This window comes from Dromaius novaehollandiae, chromosome 3 (genome assembly GCF_036370855.1).
Source record: "Dromaius novaehollandiae isolate bDroNov1 chromosome 3, bDroNov1.hap1, whole genome shotgun sequence".
Taxonomy (NCBI): Eukaryota; Metazoa; Chordata; class Aves; order Casuariiformes; family Dromaiidae; genus Dromaius; species Dromaius novaehollandiae.
The window spans coordinates 86,306,986-86,333,904 of record NC_088100.1 but is presented as its reverse complement, the minus strand read 5'-3'; the positions used below and the strand labels follow the sequence as shown (position 1 = coordinate 86,333,904).

General features: G+C 38.8%; 1 protein-coding gene across 3 annotated transcripts in view; it reads right to left on the bottom strand.

Moving 5' to 3' along the window:
* The window catches only part of CHRM3 (cholinergic receptor muscarinic 3), a 276,502-nt gene that overhangs the window by 15,702 nt on the left and 233,881 nt on the right, over positions 1-26,919 (bottom strand). The window contains exon 2 of one of the 3 annotated variants that reach the window (XM_026102544.2): positions 6,789-6,858. The exons of the other annotated variants lie outside the window; for them this stretch is intronic. The gene's annotated coding sequence lies outside the window, so the exon portion shown is untranslated. The remainder of the gene's footprint in view (positions 1-6,788; positions 6,859-26,919) is intronic. 3 annotated transcript variants of the gene reach the window in all.

Sequence of the window (26,919 nt, the reverse complement as noted above, 5' to 3'; positions counted from 1 at the left end):
TGGAGTGAAGATATCAAGAAGAGCTAGGGCTTGTAACAGCCTTCTAGGGAAATCATGCCCAGGATGAATTATTCAAAATTAAGCAAGAAGAAGAACTGTTTGAGAGCTATTTGTCCACAGAAAAGATTTAAAGCTGTTAGACTTTCCTCCTCCAATGTACCTATGATGTAAAAATGAGATCATACATCAGACTGCATAGTCATGACAAAAAAAAAAATACGTTTAGCAAAATCAAAATGTCAAACTGTATCAAGTTACTAAGTTGCAGGTGCCCCTTTTGCCAAGCAGTAAAGCAGCCACATGCCAATTGCACGCTCCACAGCAGGTCTAGGAAGTCTCTCTTTGGTACCTGCTCTACTTTGTGTTACATTATTATTACTGCTTTCTTGATACTCACACTAATTCCCTCACCATTTGTATGTAAGCACCTAATTTTCAGCCATGAATCCCCAGTCTGTACTTGTCCCCATCTATATGTCACCAGCAGGATAAAAATCTGGAGGCCAAAATAGTCTGCAGGTGCAGCTAACGCATGCCAGGCACTTGCCAGCTTTAGCTATGAAGAAACTGCCCCTGCCTTAAAGGACCTACATTTTAGTGTGTCATGGCAAAGACAAACACAGAGGGTAGGAAAGGAAGGACAAAGGTAGTGACCAGATGCTCACAGAGCAAGACCAGTGCACAGAATTGTTTTGCCATATGTTAGAAACGGATCAGTGTCTCATTTCTCCCATGTTTGGCAGCAAAAGTGCCAGCCATGACCTTAGTGAAGAGGAATAAAAAGCCACACTGCCTCCCAGACTGTCAGGAAACCCAAACTTTGAATTAAAAAAGAGAAAAATCCCTCACCCAGTAACTTCAGATTTACACCCTTTCAGCTGAGACTGAGATCTGATCACAGATGCTCGGAGCAGTAGCATGGAGAGCAGAGCTAAAAAGAGAATCAGGTTTCCAGAGAGAGTGGGAGTTTTGGGGAGGCAGCACGGCAAGCTGAGGCCAGGTGATGACAGACAGACATCAGAGCCTCTTAGCAGAGTCCTTCCTCCCGTGCACACCGCCACCAAAACAAGTGTCTGCACAAATCCCCCCTGTTAGCCTCCCGAACAACTACTCCCTCTCTGATCCGGCACCATCTCATGGGAGCAAGGGGGAGGGGGAACCCAATAAAAGGAAGACGACCTTAAAAATGACAGATGAGAAAGAGGAAGGCAACCTGTTCCCAGGCCCCTTCTCACATCAGCTACCTGCAGTGGTGGAAGAGCGGCGTGCTGTGGCCCATCTGATACACTGATGCTCCTGGTGATAGGAGCGGCTGGCTAACAGGCCTGCGCTTGTGCCAGCACAGCCCCGAATGCTTACGGCGCGCTGTTGCGGGGAAGGTCACCGACAGGGAGCCCCTGGACGATGCCTTAATGAACACGAGTGAAACGCTCTCCCCGCACTTACCCGTACCCGCCTGGAATAGAGGGGAAGAGGAAATGTGAAATGAAATCAGTGGTGGCTCCCCAAGAGACTCTGTGGTCAGATACAGCAAGCGGCTGGGCTGTTTCTGACCCAGTCCCCATCCTCATGGTCTTTTTTTATCTTTCCTGTGTAAGTGCCACTCGTGTTTTATAAGACTCACCCTAATCATTTTCACGGGTCAGTTCAGAACTGATGTGCATGGAATGTAAGTGTGTTACTATGAATGTGAATATAACATGTGAGTATTATGTCAACATTTAAAGAACCTTGGTCTTCATGAGGTCAAACGCTGTTGCTTTGTGCGGTTATTGCTAGCCTACTCGATTTAGATGGGCAAGACTGAACAGCGCAGCAATGTGCCTGAGCCACTACTTTCTTTATGCACAGTGTTTAACTGTGGGATTTTTTGCAATCCTTGTAGCTACAACTCCTGCCTTCGTCCATGCACTTTAATATACTGCTTGCAGATGTAAAAAAACAAACAAGCAAACGACCCCCCCCCCAGCAACTGTTCCCTGCTTTGTTTCCCTTGGCAGTGTACCGAAGTTGCCCCCTTTTCAGGCGCAGGGGTTGAAAAAATCCCTGGGATGTCACAATAAAATGGGTAAGCAATGGAACGGGCTTCTGGGTCAATACAAAGTCTTCATCTGTACCTGAAAACTTTCGACATCGTATATCCCTCATGACCTGTTTTGAACATGACAAATACCATGCGCAGAGAGATAAGGAGCAGTACTGCTCTGGTCCCTGAATGTGCTTGCTTTAAATAGCAATGTACATTACTTAGCATTATTAAAACATGCATTATTTGTTTGTTTATTTATGTTTTAAAGTGCACTTGGTTTATATCAGTTCAGAACCAACTGTCATGTCTAAAGGTATCTCCAGTAGCAATAAAATCCATTATATCCATCTTGAAAAACACACACTGCAGGAAAAACTAATCCCAGATATAAAAGTGTCTAGGGCCACTTTTAATATTCATTTTTGTCTACACTATTGATTATGAAGGATTTCACTGAATCACTGTATCATCAATAAAACACCTCACAGGCTTTTCTAGATTTTTTTGCTGTATTGTGGATTTATCATCAAAATGGTGCTGAATTTACTCTCAAGGCCTAGCATTCTCAATCCTGAATGTATAAAATACATTTTTCTAAATTAATGCTTAGGGAAATTTGAAGCACTGCGGTACCTACACATCACAGAAAAGTAGCTATTGGCTTTCAGTAGGCATTTAGCAGTCAATGTCTGTAGCTATTTTTGAAAATTCTACTCTTAACCAGCAAACGTGGCGCAAGTTCAGAGATGCAGATTATCTGCATTTCTACTGAACTTAGTGATAATTCATGAATTCACATAGGAATTCCAAAGTCTGATTTTGAAGAAAATAATATTAACTAGGTTGCAAATGGTCAATAGAAGGACAGGGACCAGGGAACTGGCAATGCTGCCAAGAGCCCAGAGGTATCCATGAAGGACAATTCTGAATCATAGGCACTCGGTTATGTAGTAACAGTTCCCTTAGCTTTTGAGAATGGAAAAGAGTGCTTAAATCTCACTGCAGCCTGTTCTGATCTGAGCTTGCTTTTCCAAATGTCTGTGCTCCCTCATCAACTGCTCTCACTAATCTTTATTCCTGTTTACATAACTTGGGTTATTTCCAACTGAAAATGTATCCATACAGTTAATATCCACCAGGCTCCAGTTTATTAGTGAATTAAAATAAGCTGCAACTCTTAAGGATTCACATAAATCTCCCAATATTCGCATGGCTGTGCTCTCAACTGCAAGAGAAACATTGCACGTCTGCAGCTGCAGAATATTAAAACTCAAAAATGAGTGTTTCGATGGCACTTGTACATTTCTGCCCTTCCATCTGTCCTTTATCACTCATTTACTCTCAGGAGGAAGTGACTTTTGCTGCCAAGGTAGAACTAAATTATATCAGACAAGGGCAAAAAAGATTCATTAGTGTAGCAGGGGAAACAACTTCTGAGCTGCAAAGTGTCAGCAGAAATAAGAGTTTCTACTGTTCCATTCCAATGACCTTATTCAAAAAGGAGTAATGAACAGCACAGCTATTTACTATTAGAAATAATTTTCAAATGATATGACCTGGATGAATTAATTTTTCGCTAGAGTGTCTCTACCCGTCAATACTTGTTTTTTCTTTCCTAAACCAGATGAAAAGCTTTTCTGGGAACTGGAAATAAGAATTTGTGCTCTACTTATAAAAGTGAGAGTTGGAAAATAATAAATGTTGATGTCATTGGAAATACTGTCATTAATTCCAATGCTGCAAGATCTCGCACTGGACTTATTTCATATACTTTGTTTGCAATTCCAACATCTTTTTTTCCATTTGAGCAATTTAATGCATTTTCAAAGTCTCTCGCTCTTCTTATTTTGTAATGCAAAACCAAAATATTTTGATGAAAGCAAGCCTTTATATTACTTAGATTGCAGAATTTGGCTTCTGGAGGAAGAGAAACTGGAGATACGCATACGCATGCATGTTCACTCGCATGTGAACTGGGGGCACACCCAGCCCATAGCAGAAGCAGCAAAAAGTGGAGATTCTGGTGTCAGAGGACAGAAACGGAAGCCAGTTAAAGCTCCAGTCACAGTACAGAGTGAAGCACCAGGGAGTTTCAGGGAATGATGGGATGTGGCACACAGGGAGCTCACGGGTGTGGATTCAGTCAACTACGGAGCAAAAAATCTCTAGAGGGAATAACCTATCTGAGAGCCTTCATTCCCCCAAGGCTACTGCAGGTTGGAAGTTTGCTCTCTGGACATGCCAAATGAGCAAGGTAGGCTAGGAGACCCTGGCCCATCAGGGTCCCAGGGTGCCATCTCCACTTGAAGCACCCAAGCACCTACTTTGCTGTGCTTTCAATTGGCTGGGATGTATCCAGGCACATGGCTGAATCAGGATGCTGCACGGCAAACAGCACAAACCAGCTTTTGAGCTGCAGCCCTTACAACACTGCAGATCAGAGTTCACTCGAGAATATCAGTGATATTTGTTGGGCTTTTTCATTCTTTCATGGAAACTTCAGGGCAGAAATCAAGCCAGAAAGAATACTAGGGGTATCACGCCTGAAGGCTGTGAACCTGAGGGGCCAGATCTTAGCAGATATTAGCTTTTTCTAACAGTGTCTTGCTCTAGTCAAAGGCAGGGAGCACCAGTGATAATCTAAAAATATAGGCAAAGAGACCATCAGCACTGCTAACAAAAAGTACAAGGATAATTGACACACACTCAGGCAGCGCTCTGGGCTGCACTCATTTTAGCAGTATATGGAGAATCCATGTGGTTTTACCTTTACTTCACATATACATCATTCATTTTCTTGGCTGCATCAAGTACTTGACCGTGTCCCCTTACGAGTGATATTCACATTATAATCTTCACTCTTTTAACCCTCTTCCAAAAAATCTCCATCAATATTAAATAAAAATGTCTTAGCTTGCAAATCTAGTGAATCTACAAAAATAATTTCTCCTTTAGAAGGTTTCTTCAAGGCAGGTTACTCCATTAAGTAATTTTTGCTATAATGTCCACTTCAACTGATAGATGTGAAAGGCAAATACATTCAGATCACTTAATTGTTAAATAGGTGCATATCAGAAGTGGATGGGAACCAATTTCTTCCTTCTTTAGGAATTAGACAATTACCTTTTTTTCTTCTAAAATATAAAGAAATTTCCAAATAAATCGATCAATCATTTTGGTTCCCCTAAACATATAAAACCAGATTTTCAGAAAGCAACAATTTCAATATAAAGACCTATTCCATTTCAGAATTTCAAATATCTTCCACTGTTTATACAAAACACAGAGTCCCTTGTGTGCGCACGTACACGCACACAAGCAATACTGCACTTATTTTCCACAAGTTTTTGACCACATACAGGGTTCCCACATATTTTCATATTTCCAGTCATGTTCAATAGCCCTGTTCCAAGATTTTGATACAGTTTCCTTCAGCAATAATTTTAGAAAACTGTTATTGCCAACTGTTCTGTGCTGTACAAATTGTTATTCATGTTGCCACACAATGTTGTTGCATATGGCTATATGCTGTCCGAGAATAAGATTTCACTGGAGATCGAACTGAACCAAACCAAACCAAACTATTGCGCAAATCAGAGCTGTGGGACAAACCATAAAAACTTTAAAACTTTAAAGGGGGAGAAATGTGTTTCTGAAGAGAATTCTTTGATGGAAACCGGATTAGATTAATCCAAGAAGTGACCGTCTGACAGTCTTAATTAAAATATGGTCTTCATTCAGAAAAGCATGCAAGTATGATCTTTATGTATGCATGTTCTTAAATCCAGTTAAATCTGCTGTAGATTTAGGATGTGTTTAAATATACTAGGTTCGTAGAGAAGTATGTTTCCTGTACAGACCACACATACACACATGACTGGGGAGCCTGAAAAATAAAGTAACCTGAATTTAATATTACATAATTTTAAAACTAAACATAAGGTAATTTGATTGATATGTTGCTTTTATACAGGTGCTTTTATGATCCCAGGGAAATAAATCCTGCTGATATTCTGTTTTACTATTGACATCCATCACAGTGTTTGTTTAAAAAGTTGTTTTAAAATATTGGAAATTTATTATATAAAGCTCCCAGCACCAGGATATCACATACTCATTGTTTTATTGTCTACTAATATTTGGACATTTCCTATAATTACAGAAATGCTCTAACACACACACACACACCCCCCAAAAACAGTAAAAAATAACAGTGAAATAATAGCGCTTATCTCTCATAAGTCAACATATGCCAACCTGCCTACTGCAGAGCTGGTCCTAATGTCATTCAATATTGGTAGGTTTTTTTCTTAACCTCTCCTGCAGATTCTGTCCTGGAGCTCTCTCAAATACCGCCAAAGCCTCTCCCTCGTAATTTCAATAACTTATCTGAAAGGTATTGGTCTCATGTCTGCAATGTAATTGATGATCCCAGTGGAATAAATCCTTGAACTTACGGGAAGCCCTGCTGCTTCCAGGCTCCTGCACTTGCTATGGCTTAACCACTCAGTGGAAGAGGTTTCTCTGTCTCAGTATTACCTGTTTATATCAAATCTTTGCAAAAACTAAAATTTAGTTCAGATATGACTTTGTAATAGATAGCGGAGTACCACAACAGTGCTGTATGAATTATGGAAAAAATACTGGCTACATCTGAAGACTGTTGTCATTAACTTGATGAAAGCAGATGTGGTTCCCAGTTATCTCTGAGGCCATAATTAACGAATGTTCTACAGGCAAAGGGAGAATAAAAACACACCTGGACTTCTAAGAATGTAGTCTGACAAACGTTTTTCAGTTGCAGTGCTGCTGCAGTATCCTTCATGAAACTGTAAAAAAGTACATGGAGTTACCACTGTAATGAAGCCATAAATAACACTACTTTGAGCAGAGAAAGCTTTGAAGAACACTCACTTGATAGAATGGTTGGAGCTATGGCAGAGCTTAGGTAGAAATGGACATATAAATAACAATTTTTGTTCTAAGGAAACACTGATTTTTTAAAACTGCTTTTTCATCATTGGAATAAAAATCCAATAGTTCAAGTTCAGAAGATTTTTCGCTTGGAATCCAGGAAGGTTTTCATTTTGATAATGTAAAAAAATTAAGTCTGTGTCAAAATACTTTACTTTGATAATGTCATGCACATTTATATATTTAAATTCAAAAAATTAATTAACAGTAGTTAATTAAATAGAATCATATGCAATGCATTTTGATATTTTTCACATCTAAAAATTTCATTAGAATTGCCGTGTTCTGGAGAAACTCTTCCTTTTCATAAAAAATGCACTTTGCTGTATCAAAATCTTTCTAGCCAGCTCCATCTGTACAGTTTACAGAAGGTAAGTCATCCGTTAGTTCACAGAGTTGCAGACACCATCTCATTAAAAGTGATCGAAGTAGAGTTTCTCGAAGTCTTTTTTTCTATAAGAGCCTGCATCAAGCATCAAGCATTTTTCCATCAAGCGCTATTAGAGCACCTAAATGGCCTTGCAGGAGACTCAGGAGAACAAAATGGATTACAAGAAGACAGTGGCTTTCTCTTCATCCTCGAAATGGTGTGTATGCCCGAACTGAAGGATTGATCCAATATCACATATTTTTGATCCATCTGAAGAATTAGAAGAATTGTTGCCAAGGGAATTAAAGCATCAAGGATCCAAAGACTGAAACAAATCTATGGTTTGATGCACAGGAGGAAACCATTAGGGAAAATATTGGGACGCTGGTCAGTGCCAGAATCAGATATAAGGTTATGCTAATTTAATCTCTATGTTGCTAGAAAGTACTAACACATACTGTATGGAATTTAGATATTGTTCTACAAGTATAACTCGCATTCGCCGCTTATTCTTAACTTATAACTAAAACTAAAGCTCCCAAACCCTGGAAAACTACCTGGATTTGAAGTTTTTTCAAGGTCCCAGGGTTTAGGGGGAAAAATTCATCTGCTTTAGGAAGAAATAAGTTAAAGTGATAATTTTAGGGCTAAACTTCCAATACTTCCAAAGACGTCTCGCCCTGCTGCCTTTTGAGAAGGGAGGCAAGTGGTCCAGTCTGACATCTGTGGCACTGCTGAGGGTGAGGTCAATCTCTCTGTAGTGTTATTCTAGCAGTCAAAAATAGGGAGCTAATACTCTAGTTCTGGCAGTGATCATGTGACTTTGAAAAATATACTTCCTCATAATATAATTTTCAAAGGGGCCAAGGCTGGTTTTCAGCCTGAGCTATTGACTCCATAGGAAAAGTGCTTGGAAGTCCAGAAAGTCAAGACCAAAGATGACTAAAGGTGAACATTGAACTACAGACTTGCATAAAATTGGTTAAGATCTTGTCTTTTGACTGTTTTGTGCCTCAGTTTATCTGTGTTAACTAGGCTGAAAAAAATAGCATTTATTCAGTTGTTTATTCTGAACTGTAACTAATGGAGGTGCACTGGATGTAGGTAATTCATTCTTCATTTCCTAAACTCTCAAAGATTTTCTGATTTGTCTTTCATATTTCACTATCTATAAACACTTCAAGCTATTCCTTACAAGCAAACATCAAAAGTAGTTTTACCTGGATTGAAAACATTGTTATAAAATCTAGTAGAGTTTTAACAACCTCGTTTAAAATCATGGATAACTTTTTGCAGTGAAGTAAGGTATTGCATGGCTAACCTTTGGAAGCAAGTTAAAACTGCAAATATTGTGGCATTTTTCTTTTGACACAACATATTTCCTGCCATGGGCAACCACCTCAGTCACCTGCACTTGGCAACCTTGCCAGCCTAATAGCTCACTGTGTTAGAGCTCTGCTTTGTATCAGGGAGGAGATCTCTTCTGCCCTAATTCTCGTACTTCACATCTGCAACACCACCGCAAACTGGGGCTGGGTCAGCAACTGGGCTCTGCCGGTGGCAGGCAGAGAGCCCAAGGCTTTCCCCTTGTGGCTGCTGAGTTGCAGGAGTGGGGACTTCATGGGGAAACAGGCTCACCTTCACGCAAAGGATGACAGTATAACGCTAGTGCATTATGGAATATTTTACGGATCTCTTTGAACACAAGCGTATGTGATGCTGGTGCTGAGGTGACACTAGTCTTCACAAAGAGAGGAAGCTGGGCAAGGAGCGAATCATGGTCACGCTCTGTCCAGCCACGGCCAACCTCACGTCTGTAGCTGGGTGGGAAAGCACCAGACACTTGCAGTCTTTCCTACTGAAGTAGTTTGGCTAGAGCTCAAAGGCACTGGAAGCTTGTCAGAGTAGGGATAGATTGATGTCTGCAGGATTATGTCAGTTATGTACACACATACTTTTTTTTTCCAGAAATTCTTTGGATTTAAGTTTAGTTTCTAAGCTTAAATTAATGGGAACAAAAGTACCCAGCATCTTTGAAAATTTGAACATGTATATACATATCTAGCAATTAATTTTGAAGCCTAATCTCACACATTAAAGTTTTAAAAAGTAGCAAAACATCTCCAGAAACTGCAGATTTGGTATTAAAGCACTTCATTCCACCCACTGTCTTAGTTGATGAACTTAGGGAAACAAACCTTGGTGCCCTTTGGTGTATTATCCGTCCATTTTTAAAAACTTGGTTAAATCCAGACCAATTTCTTCCTAAGTAATGAAAGAACACATCATTCCTCAGTGAGACCTATTCCTGTGCCAAACCTTATCTTCCAGCTTTCAAGCCTGGCGGTAGATAAGTACAAAACAGATCAGTAGTTTGATCCTTGCCAGGGATCAACATACTGTGCATTAATGCACTTACACAAACACAGGCACACACTCTTATTTACCTAAACAAACAAGTTTGGGAAAGTTAAAAGTGCATCGCAACAGGAGTGAAGACAGAATAGTCAAAAATACTGTGGAAGCTATTACTACTAATCCTGTTACTCTAATGTGCATGTGCATCTGTAAGGACTGCTGGCAAGTTTGCCTCTTCTCTTTCAAACCACTCCTTTAACTCATTCTAAAAGCAGTTTATATAAGGGGTAAGTTAATCAAGACTGGCAACAGCTAGGAGTAAAGACATGTATGTGAGTATGTGCATACACATACATATACACATATACCCTTCTTGCATGTCTTAGAAATTATGGAATATTTATTAAACTAGAAAGGGATGATTACCAATTTCTTACAGCTGGCATCATTTATTCTACTATTTACAAACGCCAGGTCTGTTTTTACACAGCCATTGTTTATAATACAGGAATGAAATGGGAAATAAGCAGGAAGAGTAATCAAAGACTCCAAAGATTTGCTGTATGTAGTCCTCCAACCAGAACTACTTTGTGAGCCATACAGTATATATCTGTGAGTTTCTACTACAGCATTTATTGGTTTTCCCTGTTTTTAAATTAGAAGAATAAATTTTCTGTAACACAAGTGCTTTCCTGTAGCGGCACACAGTTTGGCTAGCTCACTGCTCTCCCAAGGACGCAGGATGCAGAGAGATGGTAAGGTATGGTGCTTCCAGGGGGTTTCTACGAAAATGAGCAGAGCTTCCATAGTCGGTCCCTGAAAAATAATTCCAGAGTATTTTTCACCCAGGCACAACAGCTGTGCTGGCTGTTGAGAAGTAACAGGCTTTTCTCAGCCTGTGACTTTTCAAGCGATTGCTACCACTATCAGCACTGATACTGCACACACCTACCCTCAGAGAGGGCAGCAGCTGGGGCTGCAACTCGCCCTGCACAGACAAAGAGGCAGCAGCTTTTGCAGTTTCCATCCTTTCAGCCTTGAGCACCTGAGCAAGATTAGTAACAATCTAACCTTGAATATGATTTCAGCAGCCCTAAGGAAGAAGCAAATTACACCCTGGAACTCCTCTCTCGCACCTACCCCTGCAGCTGCCAGAGGAAAGTAATGTTATTGCACCAGCTGTACTTACACTGAGCAAAACCTGCAACTCCCAGCCACGTACCTACTACGAATAAACTCAGGGGTTACTTTGTTCCGGCATGTTTATTGATATTTCTCACTATCTTCTTTCATTGATATTCGTTTTGCTGGCATGTGGATTTTCCAGGTAGTAATGGGGATCCCACATGCAGAAGCTAAAAGCTTTCTCTTTCTTTTATAGGGTGCCAAATGTGATGAGTGCTGGAAAAAAACAAACAAACTCAGCAACAACAGGCGTGCTGAAGGTGGCCTGCTCCCACCTTTCCTTGGACACTCCCCCACCGCCAAATCCTCTTTCATTTGTTCCCCGTCCCTGCTCCATCTCAGAGGCAAAGAACCCCTAAAGCTTCACAGCTCTTTTCTAATAATACAGGTTTGCAGACAGGACTCCCTGGCACAAAAAAGAACCAGTCATATTTAGCAAGTTGGGTTTTTTTCTTTCCTGCTAACAGTTCCCTTTAATGGACATGATTCACAGATAGCAATGTACAGATAAGAGGAATGGCTGTTTTGGGAGTAAAAATATCTACTAACATTTTAAGAAGATCTAGGACAAAATATGATCTGTATGCAATTTACGTTCCTATCAGAGGAACATACATGATTCAGCTTTGCCTGGAAATTCTACTTGTAACAAACGAAGCCGACTAGGAAACCAGAAACCAGAAGTAAGTGAAATTTGAACTCTCCCTTCCTGTGGGAACTCCTGACATGCTAATATTTAGTTTTGGCCCAGCTTTGAAAATGGGCTGCAATGACTTACAGCACTTCTCATCTACATAAAAGAGTGTCAAGCAGGGCACTATTTCTAGGAGTTGCTAGTTCCCCTTTCCATTTTTAATTTCTGGCCAGGCTCTTGCTGTCACAATATTCAGAGTGAAGAAGCCTCCAGGACATAGAAAGTCAAGGTAAAAATAAAATTAACTCACTGCCTATTGAGTAAAATCTATAGGAAAAAATTAATATTGGTTTTCCCAAGAGAAAACTCCTGCAGGAATTTTTCCTGCAAAGCTTTCTACTTCTTGGAAAGTGTATTTTTTTGGAAAAAAATAATTATCTGCTTGGAAATTCACAACCAGCCAGAATACAACCTCACATAGTAACTATCTGAATTAGAAAACTCTTGAATATAAACACATGAGTGTGCATATTTTACTTTTAAAATACACATGTCTAATGCATATATATAATCTGGGTTTGATGGGTACTTGGAACTGAATTTCATAGTAAAACATGGTTCACTAGAAGTATTAAGATTTTTTTCACATTTCTTAATGAGTCAGAATCTTCAAGTGCATTTTCAAGTGCTATTCACTGCAAGTGAATTGTGGCAAGAGCTAAAAAAATAGAAGGAAAATGGATATTGACTCATTCCCAAGGGAAACTGCATTACCTCTCAGCCTTTATCATATTTGTGCAGGCACCATGGACAGTCCTGCACATTATGAAACAGCTTTCCAGTAGCACCTTTTGGAAAACTTGTTGTCTTTAAAGGCACCCTCCTATCGGTGCTGATGAGAAAAATGTCTCATGCAAGTGCCTATGCAATTGCCTATGCAAAAATATTGTCCATAGAACTGATTTTGACTTCACTAAAAGAATATCACTTGCAAATCTGAGATTAAAACTACAAATCAGAATATATTTTAAAAGAGAGTGGAATAAAATATGAAAAAGCAATTATAAATGTCACCCTTCTCAGAAACTTATTTTTATAATAACGCTCTACTTCAATGCCATATTCATTTGAAATATTAACTAACTGTTCAGATTAGCCTGGTAGCTCCTCATATTAAATCTGAAGTTTGGAGAAGTTACAAAAAATAAATTACTTTGGGGAGAGGTCTTTATCTTTTGATGCCTGTCCTCTAATTCTAAGTTAATCCTATTTTGGCAGTTGTTGTTAACAGGTGAACTGAAAACTTCACAAGTGAGGACAGATTTCAGGCTTAAGGTTTTATAACTGATTCTACAACAGCTGACATCCTTAACACTTTAAGCCTTCTTGGGAGCTATATGCCTCACACTCCTTCAGCAATAATAATATTATCTGTTTCCATAATGGGAGAAAGCTCTCTCAAGGTTCTGAACTGAAGTTTTGCCTTATAAATGAAAGAACAACAATAAAAATTAGATGATTTAAAGAATTTTTTTCATACCAATATATTTTTATGCTTTGGTTGTAAATGAATTTCACTTTACCTTAGATATTTTCATGACACTCAGCCTTATGTGATACTTCATATTGAAAAGACTGAAGGCTGAAAGATACAGTGGTGGTACCCCAGTTTAACAGAGGGTTTTTTTTCTGGCCAGCTCAAGTCTGTACAAGACACTTACAAACTAACTGAAGATCAAAGAAGAATAGAAAAGTTTGAGGAATGAGAGTCCTTGAGTTATGAGGAGAGAGTGAGGAAATGTATTGTGACAAGTACAGGAGAACCACCTAAAATGCTGAAGGGCACCAAATAATTCTGGAAATCCTGTCAGAATCAGTGAGATACTATTACTCCCCAGGGCTGTGTTCAATTAAGTTATTCCCAGGAGCAGAGCACAAGGGTCCCAGGAATAATGCACAGGCTGGCTGTTCCCAGCTAGAGGGGCTGGGAATTAGCTAGGGGCTAGAGGGTCCCACAAGTTTTAGCTGCCTATAGTTTTTATGAATCTACGAAAAAGTAAAGGTTTTTAATTGAATCCAAGAGTTTATTTGGCAGCTAAACGTCTCATGATGTCGGAATTCAGTACTAGAGAAATTAAAGACTTTTGTTATTACACACCATGAGAACATATTTACTTTCCAGATCAAATGTCATGTGCATCAGGAACAACTGTAACAGAAAAAGCCTCACTTCACAACACTCACACCTGAAATTCAACAAAAATGTGATTACAGGTTTTAAAGTTCTCATCCTCTGAAGGTCTCTTACCTTCAGTAAAAATAAAAAAGGTTTACAACCTTTTTTGAACACAAATCACATTTTTGTGTCTTTCTGTGCTTGTAGGATCTTGTTGGTTTCCAGTTCCAATGAAAAATACTTTTCTTCCTTTTTTGAGAGGCAATTATGGTTTGCTTGCATTCATGTAAAAAGTACTAATAACAGTAATTCGAGTAACTGTGCCCACCAATGCTGACTTACTGCTCATGCATTCTCTCCAGCATAGCAATTCCTGTTGCTCTAGAGAGCTACAGATGCAGCCTGTGCAAGGGGTTGACCAGCCTGAAACGAGCAGCTCCGCTGAAATAACAGCTCAACAGTGATGACAATGATAGCTGCAGCACTTCTGCACCAGCAGAAGGGACTGTTAGGCTCTATTATTATGGACTACGTCTACCGCTGAAGACTTGTGCTTAATGAGCCCTTAATCTCATGCTCACGCAGAATAAATTTTTATTCTGAGCCTGTCCTTTTCCCTCAACTGGGGCGAAGAACAAAGTTACTGGGCTGAACCTCAGGAAAGAAACAAGAAAGAACATATGAAGTTGTTTGATGGGCAGAAGTGGGGAGTTACTGAAAACCAGTCTCTGCCGCCTCTTGATTACCAGGAGAGAGTGGGTGGCAAAGGCGTTGGCTCGGCAAGACTGACTTACTGCTCCTCTTGCTTAGGCGAGGTGCAGGAGCATGAAACGGAGCGTGTCAACGTACTCCTGCCATCAGGGCCACGCACCTCCCCGATGGCCAGGCAGGAGGCTCTGCCTTGGCGCCCAGCAAGGGCTGAAATCATGACATTTGCACCAGCTCAGTCAAATGACAGCCCTTGTGCCACCACAGGACATCTACGTAAAAACAGTAACCTTGGGCATTGCAGCTCCTTTGTAATGTCTCCAATGAATACGGAAAACCCAGAAAGAAAGTGCATTCCCAAATTACTCCTATAGGACCCACATCTGACAAAATGTGATCTCATGTGTGGAAACAAATTGGCAGGACAGTCTCATAGGACCAAATGCTCTTTCCCTGAGTTATACTCCAATTAGTCTGTCAAGACAAAGATTTACACCGTGAAGTAATTTTAATGATTAGTTCGTGGGTTTTCTTTTGGAGAACACTGTTATTCAAATGACCTTTGCAAATTCAGTGAAGGAAGAAATGCTCTCATCAAGTAAAAAATAATCAATAAAGGTAAGTAAAAGGAAATACTGAAACTGCAGATGTATCAGTCCTGTTTCACATGGTATACAACTTTAAAGCAAAGCAATATTGAGGAAAATTATTAAAAGGCACCATTTAACCTACTACATTAAGCAGAACTTAATGAATTATGGTATTCTGTTGTAAATGACATTTCAGTACAATTATTGCTAGCTACAGCACATAATACAAAAGTTCTCTGAGTTCATACTGATTTAAATAAAGCAAGAAGTCTACTTACAGGGGTTACCTCTAACTGGTCATAATACATTTGTTTCTAAATAAGAAATGCTAAATACTGAAAGCTAAATTTAGAAAGTAAAAAGGAAATGTTTTGGGCTTCAAGGTAAGATCTCCATTGTGTTTTCTATGTGAGAAATATACATGCTGGAAATAGATAATTGCAGTAATGACTCATTCTAAGCAAAATATTTTCTTCCTTAAAAAATTGCTGTGAGCAAGGCACTTCCTGAATCAAGGTATCTACAGACAAAATCCTCACTCTAAGGTAATTTTGTTACCCCCTCACTCCCTTCTGCCCTTTTCCTCAGTATTAGAAGTGTGAGATTACATTCTGGAATCTTCATAGTAAAATAATAAATAACATTAACAAAAACATTAATTCCTAGCTTTCACAGAGCATTTCTTCTCAGTGTATACAAACTAAAAATCACAAAAACATCTGCAAGTCCATTTTTACCTTGGAGGCTGCATACCAAGGGCTTTATGTTTATGACCAAATCCTTATAAGGATTTTCTTCACTGCAGAAAGTCATTTTTTCATTTCTGACAATCTTTGTTGTCGGTTTGGTTAAAAACTTTGATCTAGACACCCTTGACCCATCTTCTTCACAAAGCAAAAATGGATCCGTTCTACTGAAAACGCCATGCTTCTTTTATCCTAGTGTATAAACAAACCGCTAGTCTAATTGGAAATACCCTCTCCAAAGAAAGTTGGAGATACAAAATCCCTGCAGGAATCAATTACAAGAGCAAATTATTTACAAATAGAAGAAAAACAAACACTGAAAGGCCCCACAGCAAGCAAATATTGATGACTTTAAAACAGCAGAAGTTGCTGTGGATAATAGAAGAAAATGTTCCATATTGTTAGATTTCTAATCTTTTCTATTAAAGCAGAGTATTTCATAACTTTTAAAAAATATGTTTTAATTTTGTGAAAAAAAGAAAAAGGAATTCATTTTGTTCACCATCAACACAACAAAAAACAGCACAGACTGTTAAACTATACAGAGGCTAGTTTGCTCAGTTATGTTTGTTTTTTTTCAAAGACAGTAAAACTGATAAAAAGAATGGTGGTGAATTACTTTCAAGAGATCAACCGGTATTGTCACACGGTAGCCTAAAGTATAATGGAAAAACTCATGATGAGCAGGCTGAGTAGATGACATTTATTTGTAGCAATTTACCAGAAGATGAAATGCCTTGATGTGAACATTGGCTTGTATCTAAGGGCAGTTGCTTATTGCTTTTGAGTTCAAGTGCAATGGGGTAAGATTCTGATCTGTGAAATTTCCCAAAGTACAGTCAACCATCTCACTGTTTTTTCAGAAAGAAAAGTTGGAATCCACTCACCATCACAGCAGGCTTGATTCTGTTCCCTGCTACTCTTCTGCAAATTGCAACAAGTTTCATTGCCTTTAAAGGGTAAAAGACATACTGAAAAATGCTACTTTTTGCTGCAAAAGGTATTATGAGATTGTAAGTGGGTGAGTCCTCTTAGCAGAATATTAGAGAAGCAAGAAGAGGCTTTTAGGATAACTGATGTATTAGAAAACAGCTCACAACCTAGGCAGCAGGATGTACTTTGCAACCTCCTATCATCTCACATGAACATACTGCATGATTTTTATAGTAATCTGTTTTGAACATTTGCAAATGAGCATTTTCCTTGCTTTGTCTGGCAGACTTCTCTATCCAACAAGCCATGTAATATGTAGGAAAGCTAGGCAGGAACATCAGCTAGAAGCATTCAAAGAAAGCTGTCTGCTTTTTCCTGAGGCTTAATGGCCCTCCCTAAGGATAGTCTCTTCTTGTGAGCCAAGTCTGTATATTATATTTTAGAAGTCCACAACACCTCAAAATAACACAAATCCATGTGTCCAACAGATACTCAATTGCCTTTCAAGAGGATGTGGCATCTGCACAGATTTTACCATAGTGTGTAGAGCAAGTGGTAATTTTCCATCTGTGAACGGTGTTGATACAGCACCAATCACCACAGCATCCAGGCACAGATGTACCGTGCCTCCCCAATAGCTGTGAAAATTAAAGAAGACAGATGTGGCTTTAATCAACGGTGCTGTAGAACCTCTAGTCATTTGCAGAGTCTCCAACCAATCGCAGATATACATGTTTTGAGCTGATTCATACTGGCTAAGTACACATATATATATACACCAGCAACGCTGGAACGCGGTGTAATAGAGGTGCAACTTCTGAGTGTCACATGTATCTTATCTATAGAAGTTGAAAAATGTACAAGAAGTACATCTGTAGACATGTATTTTATCAGTCTTTGACAGGTTTTTCAGGAAGAGAAGAAATATCAGAAACTGGAGAGTGGTTTGTGAGTGACTGCAAACCAGGTTTCTTCTAATCCTAATGAAACAGGATCTTTGTGGTTACTAAATATATTCAATAATGTGCACCCACAATGCACACATTATATTCTCAGCCTTACTACTGAATTTGTAAAGGGCCTCTGTACAGGGCACCATGAACCGTGTTCATTATAATGGATAAAACCTGCAGTTATTCATTTGTGAAATCCAGCTGGATTTGGCTTGTTATGAAGTTCCTTTGTATATATTTTCCTGAAAGGGATTTGAATTCAAATATGAAATCTGTTTTCTGGCTATTTCAGTACATAACTGATGGTAGCACATGTTATTTAGTATGGCTTGCTTGCAGAAAGGCAGCACAAAATTTATGCAATAGTTCAGTTCCAATAAGGTCATCACATTTAGACTTAAAATTCTTCTTAAGGCTGTGTTGGTCTTCTCAACAGGAGTTTATTTCATCCTGAAGGAATATTTTTATTAAATCATTACCTAAGCATGCCTTAATGCAAATGCAGTTAATCTAAAAAACCCCCCCAGTTCTTACAATAATAGATTTTACTCTTATCAACTCCCTTCATCTTAGACACTATTTAAGCAGCTTATTGATGTCCACAAAGTATGTTGAGTTTCCAAGATTAAAGGTGTCCAGATAAGATCGCAATATCTATATTAAGGCTGTACAGACATGAGGTGAAATAATACAATTGTAGTTTCTTCTTTATCTTTTTTTTCCAAAGAAGATATTCGAACCATGTATAATTATCATCTTTTAAAAGATAAAATAAAAACAAAAACATTTCCCTGAACTCTGCTCAGCTTTCAAGTATTAGATCTTATTGTAATAAAGAGTGACTGGAAATTAAAAAAAAAAAAAACCCAAAATGGAACTGTGATATTTAAAAACAAGGGAATAATCTTTTGGTTTTATCAAGAACATAAATTTCTGTAGTAACTTAAATGAATGATGATTTTTAAACCTTACTTTTTTTTTTTTTTTTTAATTCTTGAAAATCTCAGATAACTATGCCCACAGCAAGTTCTGAATCTTGCTTCATGAACATGTAGTTACAGTTTCTTCTTAACTTACGGAGAGTGGTTTGTTTCATGACCAGTCAGGTTTACTTAGAAAATCTTATCCTTGTTTCATTTGACTGGTCTTAATTTTTCCATGAGATTTTCTTTGTTTACATAAAATTTAGGAAAAATGTTGCAATGAAGATCACTGGATCACACAGCTAAAACACTGTATAGTAACTTAAACTAAAAGTAACGGTTGCGATAGTCCTGTTATAGTAGATATTTAGATGGTAAACTAGCTTGTGGTCAGCGACCACATTCCCTCCTGTGTTTCTATAGTACTACAGTAACAGGGGTCACCCAATGACTAATGTCTACGTTAGTCCCCGGAACAGTTGCCTTCAATGTACAATTGACCTAACAATTTTGGCCAAAGCAAGAAAGTTTACTGCATATGCCTGGTGTTTCTCCAAGACAGAAGGCAGTGGAACCTGTCACCTTTGCTTTTGTCTGAAGTGCAAGAAAAGGCATAGTCACACGCTTCTGAGTTCAGATTTCAAATGTAGAAGGACAAGCCTCCTGAGCTGTGATTAAAACTGATTAATCAGTTTAACCTCCTCAGAAACACACATTTCACCTTTCGCCACCCACAACCTGCCTCTTCTCCTCCTTAGGGAGTCCTTAGGCCTCTACAGCAGCAACAGAACCTATAAATGTGACCAACTGTGAAACAAACTTTCTTAATGCTTATTCATGGGCTTCTTTTTCCATTGATTATAAGTATTAACTGCCACTACATTTTGGTTCTGTTCCAAATTGGAAGTAAAAGCCCCAACCTCCGCTGTACGTGCAGTCCTTTCATTACTCCTGATCAGGTTATTAGCAGGAAGTGCTAAATAATACAGAAGTTACTTTATTATCATTGGCTGTCAAATCTTACTTTGCAAATATAAGCTATAATGCATCAGATCATATAATACATCACCTAACTTTAACTGCCACTACCATAACAAGCAGCTACCTCTTGGCTGTGACACAAAGACTTCATTAAAAGCATCCTTAAGATACTGTTTTTATATGAAAGAATGATGTTCTTGTCTTCTAGACAACTCTAATATGGACACAATAAATGCGAGGCTTCTGAAATAAATGGCACATATCATCTCTCCACTTACATTTGTGCTTGATGGTCAGGAAACACCAAATGTTTGAAACATTTCATGGTTTTTTACTACTATGGGTTGAACTGACTGCATACTTTCAGAGGAATTAAGGAATGAGACTCACACAGCCCTTGTTTGCTGTAAAATGGTCACCACAGTCTAAGAAGCAGTACTCTTACTACTTGATCTCTGACACTGGAATAATTTAGGCTAAAATAGAGATTCTAAACACAAAATAGCAATACAAAAGCTAAAAAAACCCCCACTTCACTTATAAACTGAGATTAAATCACCCACAAGGAAAGTCTAGAAGCAGTTTTTGCAACATGTAGTCACATTAATCTTTCCGAACTATATTTTAAATTTTGGGGTTAATATGGAGAAAACCTTGGATTGTTAAAATAATTTTTAGGAACTGCAAATCTTGTTGGTCAATGTCTTTTCTAATTTATATTGATGTAAACTTAGAAACTAGAACTGGAAACTCTGAAGTCACTCCAAGTTTATGCTGATGTGAACTAGAGTAAAATATAGTCCTATTTTTCCTTTCCTTGATTTATCCTTTAAAGAGCAACAAAGACTAGAGGAAATGAAAGAAATTATCCAGCAGATTGTCTTTCCATAGGACTCTGCAAACATGTCTTTTTCAATAGAAAAGGAACTGCCATTAATTCTCTGCTCTGCCTGGAGGCATTCAGAAGGTGAGAACACTGAGAGCGGGAGAACAATCATCCTTCTAAGATGATCAGCTCTTGAACTCTCAAGATGAGCATGAATAATCACAGCTAAGGACATATAAGTGTACTTATACCTGTGGATATGTTCCTGGGGGCTTGGGAGTGGGAGCTAAAAGACCGTAATCCTGCTTAGCATAACATGGCTTGATGTTCACATTGGGTCATAAAATGCCAGTTTGCATCTCCTGTAGGAGTTCAGCAACTTGCGCCAGCTCTAATTTGTTTTGAATAGTTCAAAACATTGCTCCCGCAAGTCTAAATTCATTTACATCATTGCCAACCCTTGCCTCTATCATCAAGTCAAAATTACACTTTACAGTCTTTGTGACAAACCAATAATTAGTTTTGTTTCATTATCAGTATTACTCCTTAGTAATTCATTAAGGTACAACTGTTGTCTGCAGTTCCTCCTCTCTAACCACTTCCTAAACACTCTCCAGCCTGACACATTATGCTGAAGTTCACTTTCAGGACTCAAAGCCACACTTTTAACCTTTTGTATTAGATTTGGCAGTTTTCCTGCAACTGATTTGCAAGGATGGACGCACACACAGACCCTACACCTTTCTGCATATAAACACCCTTCCTTTCCTTTCTCTTTCTCTCACACAGAATTGCATTGAAAGTCCTGGTAAGACAGAATTTAAAGTAAAAGATACTATGTGGAAGTGCACATTTTTATGGTACCACTTGCTTATGTAAAGGGTTTCTGAAACGTATAGTTTGAAATAATGCAGAACTTCTTTCTGAATTTTAATGGCTCATCCAATCACCCATGAGTAATATGAGATAGTACATGAATGCTTTTAAGCAGTCTTCTGACTACAGATAACAACTACAAATATGGACCTTGGATTATACTTCCTTTCATTTCTAAAACCATCTGCTCCCAGCCCTGATGATAAAGAAGGGCTGATTGGTATTAATATTTTCTTTTTCTTCTGTGTCTGAGAGACAATTGCAGAAAGATATAAGCAGTACATGCTGGATATTTTTATAGATACGTAGGCCTTCTATCTCCGTGTAGCATTCATAAACTGTGACAGCTATTTCTACAGGTTAGCAAAGCAAACAAAACAGAATACAGCAACTATAATCGAGGTTTGTAAAGAAACGTGGATGAGTGTTGTTAAAATAAAGAAAGGGCTTATGATTATTTGCACTGATTTATTCCAACAATTAGTTTTTCACCTTTAGTTATGAATTCTCCCCAGGATCACCAACAGAAAATGTGATCTTTTTTCTTTATTTCCATAAAGGTCATGTACAAAACTGAGAATAACAGCCCAGACTTTTATGCAATGGCCTTTTATTAAACACCAAAGCTACATACAAAAAGACTGCCACACAGAGAATACTAATCTCATTATTCATACCCTAGGCAATAACGTCTCCAGTTGAAAAAAGAGACATTACAACATATTTAAAAGTCCTACTAATGTGTATTAATGGCTGTCAAAATATAAATTAATTTCCTGGCATACTTGCAACTCCAGGCTCTTCTGCCATTGGCACTGGATCGTTCAGTCCAAATGCTGCTTCTGGAAACCGAGACTTTCACTTTTTAGTTTAAATATGGTTTCTGTCCTTCAGAAAAAGAGGACTGAAATGACCCTACAGAAGACTTCCAAGTACTTAACTATACTGCAGAGATTTCAACCTCTTTACCCTTATTTACCAGATCTATCATATAACATCTAAGAATTCAGACTTCTAGGTCAGTTTGTCACCAACAGACAGGTAAGTGTTTCCTTTGGAAAAGTGAACAAACCATCCTTATCAACAAGTTGGACGTTTCTCCATCCAGTGTAGTATTCACCTCCATACCATAATAGCCGTACAGCCCAAATATCCAACGACCCCCCAAAAGCTTTCCTAGGGAGATGGACTTGCAGCCATGTTGGAGCCCAGTGGGACGTGCTTACTCCCCGGACTGTGTGCTCTGTGAAAAACTATTCTGAGCAATTTTTATGAAAAAAATATTGTAAATGACACCCCCAGGCAGCGTCTGTAGCCATGACAGCAGCCCCAGGGTGTCCCAGGCCTCTGGGTTTGGTGCCCCACAGCTGTGGAGATCAGCCAAAGTGTCTGGGCTTACTGCTTCTCCCCTCCCACTCGCTCCCTTCTTTTATTACCCTCCTCTTACCCCAATGTCATCAAGGTAAAGGGGCTGCAAAATTCAAAAATACCTTGGCAGCACTGCAGTTTTGAATGTGCATGATAGCGGATGAAACCAAAGTTGTTATAAACTGTGATATCACAAGATGCCATGTGCCTCTATAGCCAAATTAGTATCTGCTGTCTCCGACACACAGGTCTCAGTTCTAATTATGTTGCCAGATTTTCCTGGTTGCCACACTCACATTAAGTACCAAGTTCTCGAAAGAGTTTAGCTGCTTTTGAAGTACCTAAATAAAAGCCAGATTAAAAAAAAAAAAAAGTCCACATACAGTGCCAGTGTTGCTTCAATGCAAAGGATCATGTGGTTTCTATGTAAATGATGACAAAACTCCTGTAAAAAATATTGCATATTTTCTGAAGTGTCCTGTTAAACAGGAAAAAGAAGACGGAGAATATACAAGAAGAGAGAGTTTCAATCTCTATTTTGCTGACGGGCTGCACAGGAAAATGGCATAATACAGCAGTGTGGAAGTGCCTGGGCTACACCTTGATCCTGTCTAGAGACCACCACGGGAAGCAGCTTTGAAGGAACACAACCAGCCTGAGCTGACTGCTCTTCTCCTCCATCTCTTCAAACCTTATCCTGTCAGGAAAGTTGTGTTTCCTTTCCAAACATACTGAAAAATTAAAGCCGAACAAGAAGCACTCACGTGGATGAGAAGAGAATGGAAGGACTGAACTAGGGGAGGGAAATAGGGCATGGGAACAGAGGAGGTAAAAAAGGGCTTACAATTTCAGGGAAAATATTCCTGTCACACCTCCCTGAGCTGCTCTTTGCAGTGAGGTTGTCAGGGATCCAGGGTATGTATCAACATGAATAAGTCATTTAATTTTGACATTTTCTAGTTTTTTGCCTTGCTTTTGATCTTGGAAAACTAATATTGGACCTTTATATGTGGCATTCAGCATGTAATTCTGATTTCTATCTCTTTAAGATCTGAAGTTTGAGTTGTTTTCAGGGAGTCTATTTAATTAATGGTTTCTTCCTGATTTGTCCATATAAACGCGTATTTAGATTTACATGCTGTATTTCCTGCGTGCTCCTGATCTGAGCATATTGATCTATTTTCTATTTTTACTGCACACAAGATCCTCAGTCATGTATTAGCATGAAAAAGCCGCAATTTTAATTTAGCATAAACATAGTAACAATCTCCTCTCCCCACCCCCAAAAAAGGAAGCTGAGGAATCCAGAGATCAAAGAAACCCCCTACCTCCCTCACTGGAAAAGCCTGTAAGAAACCAATACTGAGAATATTGATTTCTGATAAACGCTAATAACATTAAAATATCTTTCAGTCTGACATTTGGCTCAAAGCTGCATATTGATTGTACTGAAGTGATTCTACAAAGCATTGCTCAGACAGGCAATGCTAATCAGAAACAGAATGAAAATCTTCCACAGGTGCTACATCTTTTTCAGAAAATGAACAGGAGAGTGAATGTTTCTTGTACAAGATTTTAATTGTTCCTAATTTATCAGCAGTCTTTTGACAATGGAGCAGGTGGATTATAATGGTTGCTCTGAATGCAAATGAAAAATATCTTTGCCAAACTGAGGAAATCAGTGCATTATTGCAAGCATACATTGACCACGTAGGATGAAGAACATGTCATTAAAAATGACAGACCAAATTAAACATACAACAGCTCCCCAGATCTGCCGACTACTTTAAATAATTACAAAAGCTTTTCTAGGGTGTCACTCCCTATAGTTGATTTTAGTAATTTCCAAACACATACTAATTATTGCTGATTTTCCAGTTTAATTGATTTACTTCATTCCTATTTACCCAAGTTTGTTCTCTTTTTCTTAGCCTTGACCATTGCCTACTGTTTAATGTAAGCCGGTCGTACAAATTAATGGCAGTTGTTTCAGGGAGACAGAAAAACGAAACTCCATTTGTGTGCATATCATATGCAAAACAACACAACTGCTGCCGTGCTCCTGTTTGCTGAGGAAGTTAAGCTTTGTGCCAAAATTTTCAAAACTAGGTACCTAAAATTATGCACTGAAACATATGAGAACAGATCATCAGAACTGCTGATTCACAAACCCTCAGTTACTTCAGAATTGCTGGAAATTTCAGTGTACAGAGAAAGCAAATCGATCTGAATTCCTCTCTCTGCACAACCGAGCCAGCAATGCTGCTTCTTGCCTGGCTTCCCTTGGCTAGTCTGGCTTTGTCTTCTGCCTGAAGAGAGGCAGAAGGCTAATGGCATTGGTATTTTGTACAGCAGTAGAACAAGTCACAATGAAAATGTAGCTTTACTGAATTGCCAGTCCGCCTCATGGACATACTCTGGGCTCTCCTCACAGTATTTTCTGCCATATGGCACCAATCTGCCTGTGTCCAGCCCCTGCACATTCCTACAGCACCCTAGGCTCCCAGTACAGCATGGTTTCCTTTCGGCTTACAATTACCTTGTAGCCGGCTTCATTTCTATCTACCTCAAACATAAGGAGACATTTAGGAAAAGGACTCGTTATTCACAGCAAATACTGTGTGTCGAACAGCTTAGGTCCTCCTGCTTGCCTGGCACTGTCTGCAGAACGAGAAGAGAAGCTGTGGCAAAGCTCCACAGTTTGGAAGATGTCATGTACCTGCTAAAGGAAATACTGAAATTTGTATAAGCCTAAGTGCTTTATTACCTCAAAAACCATCTCAATACCAGTTGCCAGCCCTACTGCTGTACCACCACTTCTTGCTGTTAGATACATCACAAATTCCCTTTTCATTTGAATGCATTCTTCTCCAAATTTACAGATTATTGCCTAAATCTTCTTCCCTCGTTCACAGAGCTCTAGTTTCCATCCACAAGCTGGCACCTTCATAAAGGAAAATAATTAAATGGTCTATTTTGGAATAGGCATGTTAGCACTATCACCCACCTGTTAAATGACGGAAAGTCTGCAAATAGAGGAAGACAAGGGGAAGACTCCATATAGAAGCAGATTTGCAAACACTTTGTCGGTATTCTTATTACCCCAAATCTTCCTAGAATATGATCTAGAAACCCTCATACACCAGATTCTTTGGCACTATATGTGACGTTGGTAGGTCTGCTGCCAGAAATACCCAGGGCTCAGGGATCCTGCAAGTTAAGAACTTACTTTAGGAACTGCTGCTTGAAAATTATCTTTGCTAAAGGAACAACTAATAAACTGTGTTAAGGATGGTGTAGGGCTGAAAAACACTTGCAAAGGTTGTCATTGCACCGACACGGATTCAGAAATTATAGCCAGCATGTGCTGCACCAGTCTCCCGCTACTGCTGCTTTTCATAACAGCCTAGTACAAATACATAGGCAAGGCACATCATAGCAGAAGTTGAATCAAGAACTATACTCTTATCACTAAAACTACCACATAGTTAATGACCTAACTTAGGACATCTTACAGCACCCTGAAAATGATATAAAAAAGTTCCAAAATATTTTCCAAACAGAGAGAAGAAATGTCTAGCACCTTAAAAATCTGAGCAAAAACTGTGCGTAACTTCCTTCGATGTGACTGCTAGACTTATGAGAAGCCCACAGCAGGCAATCTTGGCAATCTAATTTGCTCACTACGATCTGTTTTGCTTATTTTGTTGTGAAATTATGATGTTCTTTCTTACAGAATAAATCATACTGCCATATTTCACTCCTTTCTGTCATTTTCTTCTATTGCTAACTTAAAAAATAAATAGAAACATGACATGAATTTTGACTGAACGTTCCAACAAAATTTCCTGGCACTATTTATTTCTGGCTGAGGGAGCTATTGAGATTTACTAATTCTGCTATCTTGAAACACATGGAACCCTGTTCGCTTGTTTTCCAGCAAAAGTCAGAAGAATAATGTCATATTGCTCAACAGGCACAACACTGACACCTGGTTAGATTCCGCTACCATCACTGAGAAGTTCTTTTTGTTGCAAAGGCACATATTTGTACTCATCTAAAATGCCTATGATACTGTGTACTTCAAAACAATACAGAAAACAGATCCATTCAAAACAACAGATTTATATGTTAATATATTGTAATATATTGCACTATTCATATTATCATTATTGTCATCCCAGAAACTAATTTACTGAAAAAATTAATTTGTTGGGACTGCAAACAGAAGGCTGCACTATTACCGTGCCTCAGAAATAAAGAGCCTATTTTCACAGGTATTCCAGTAA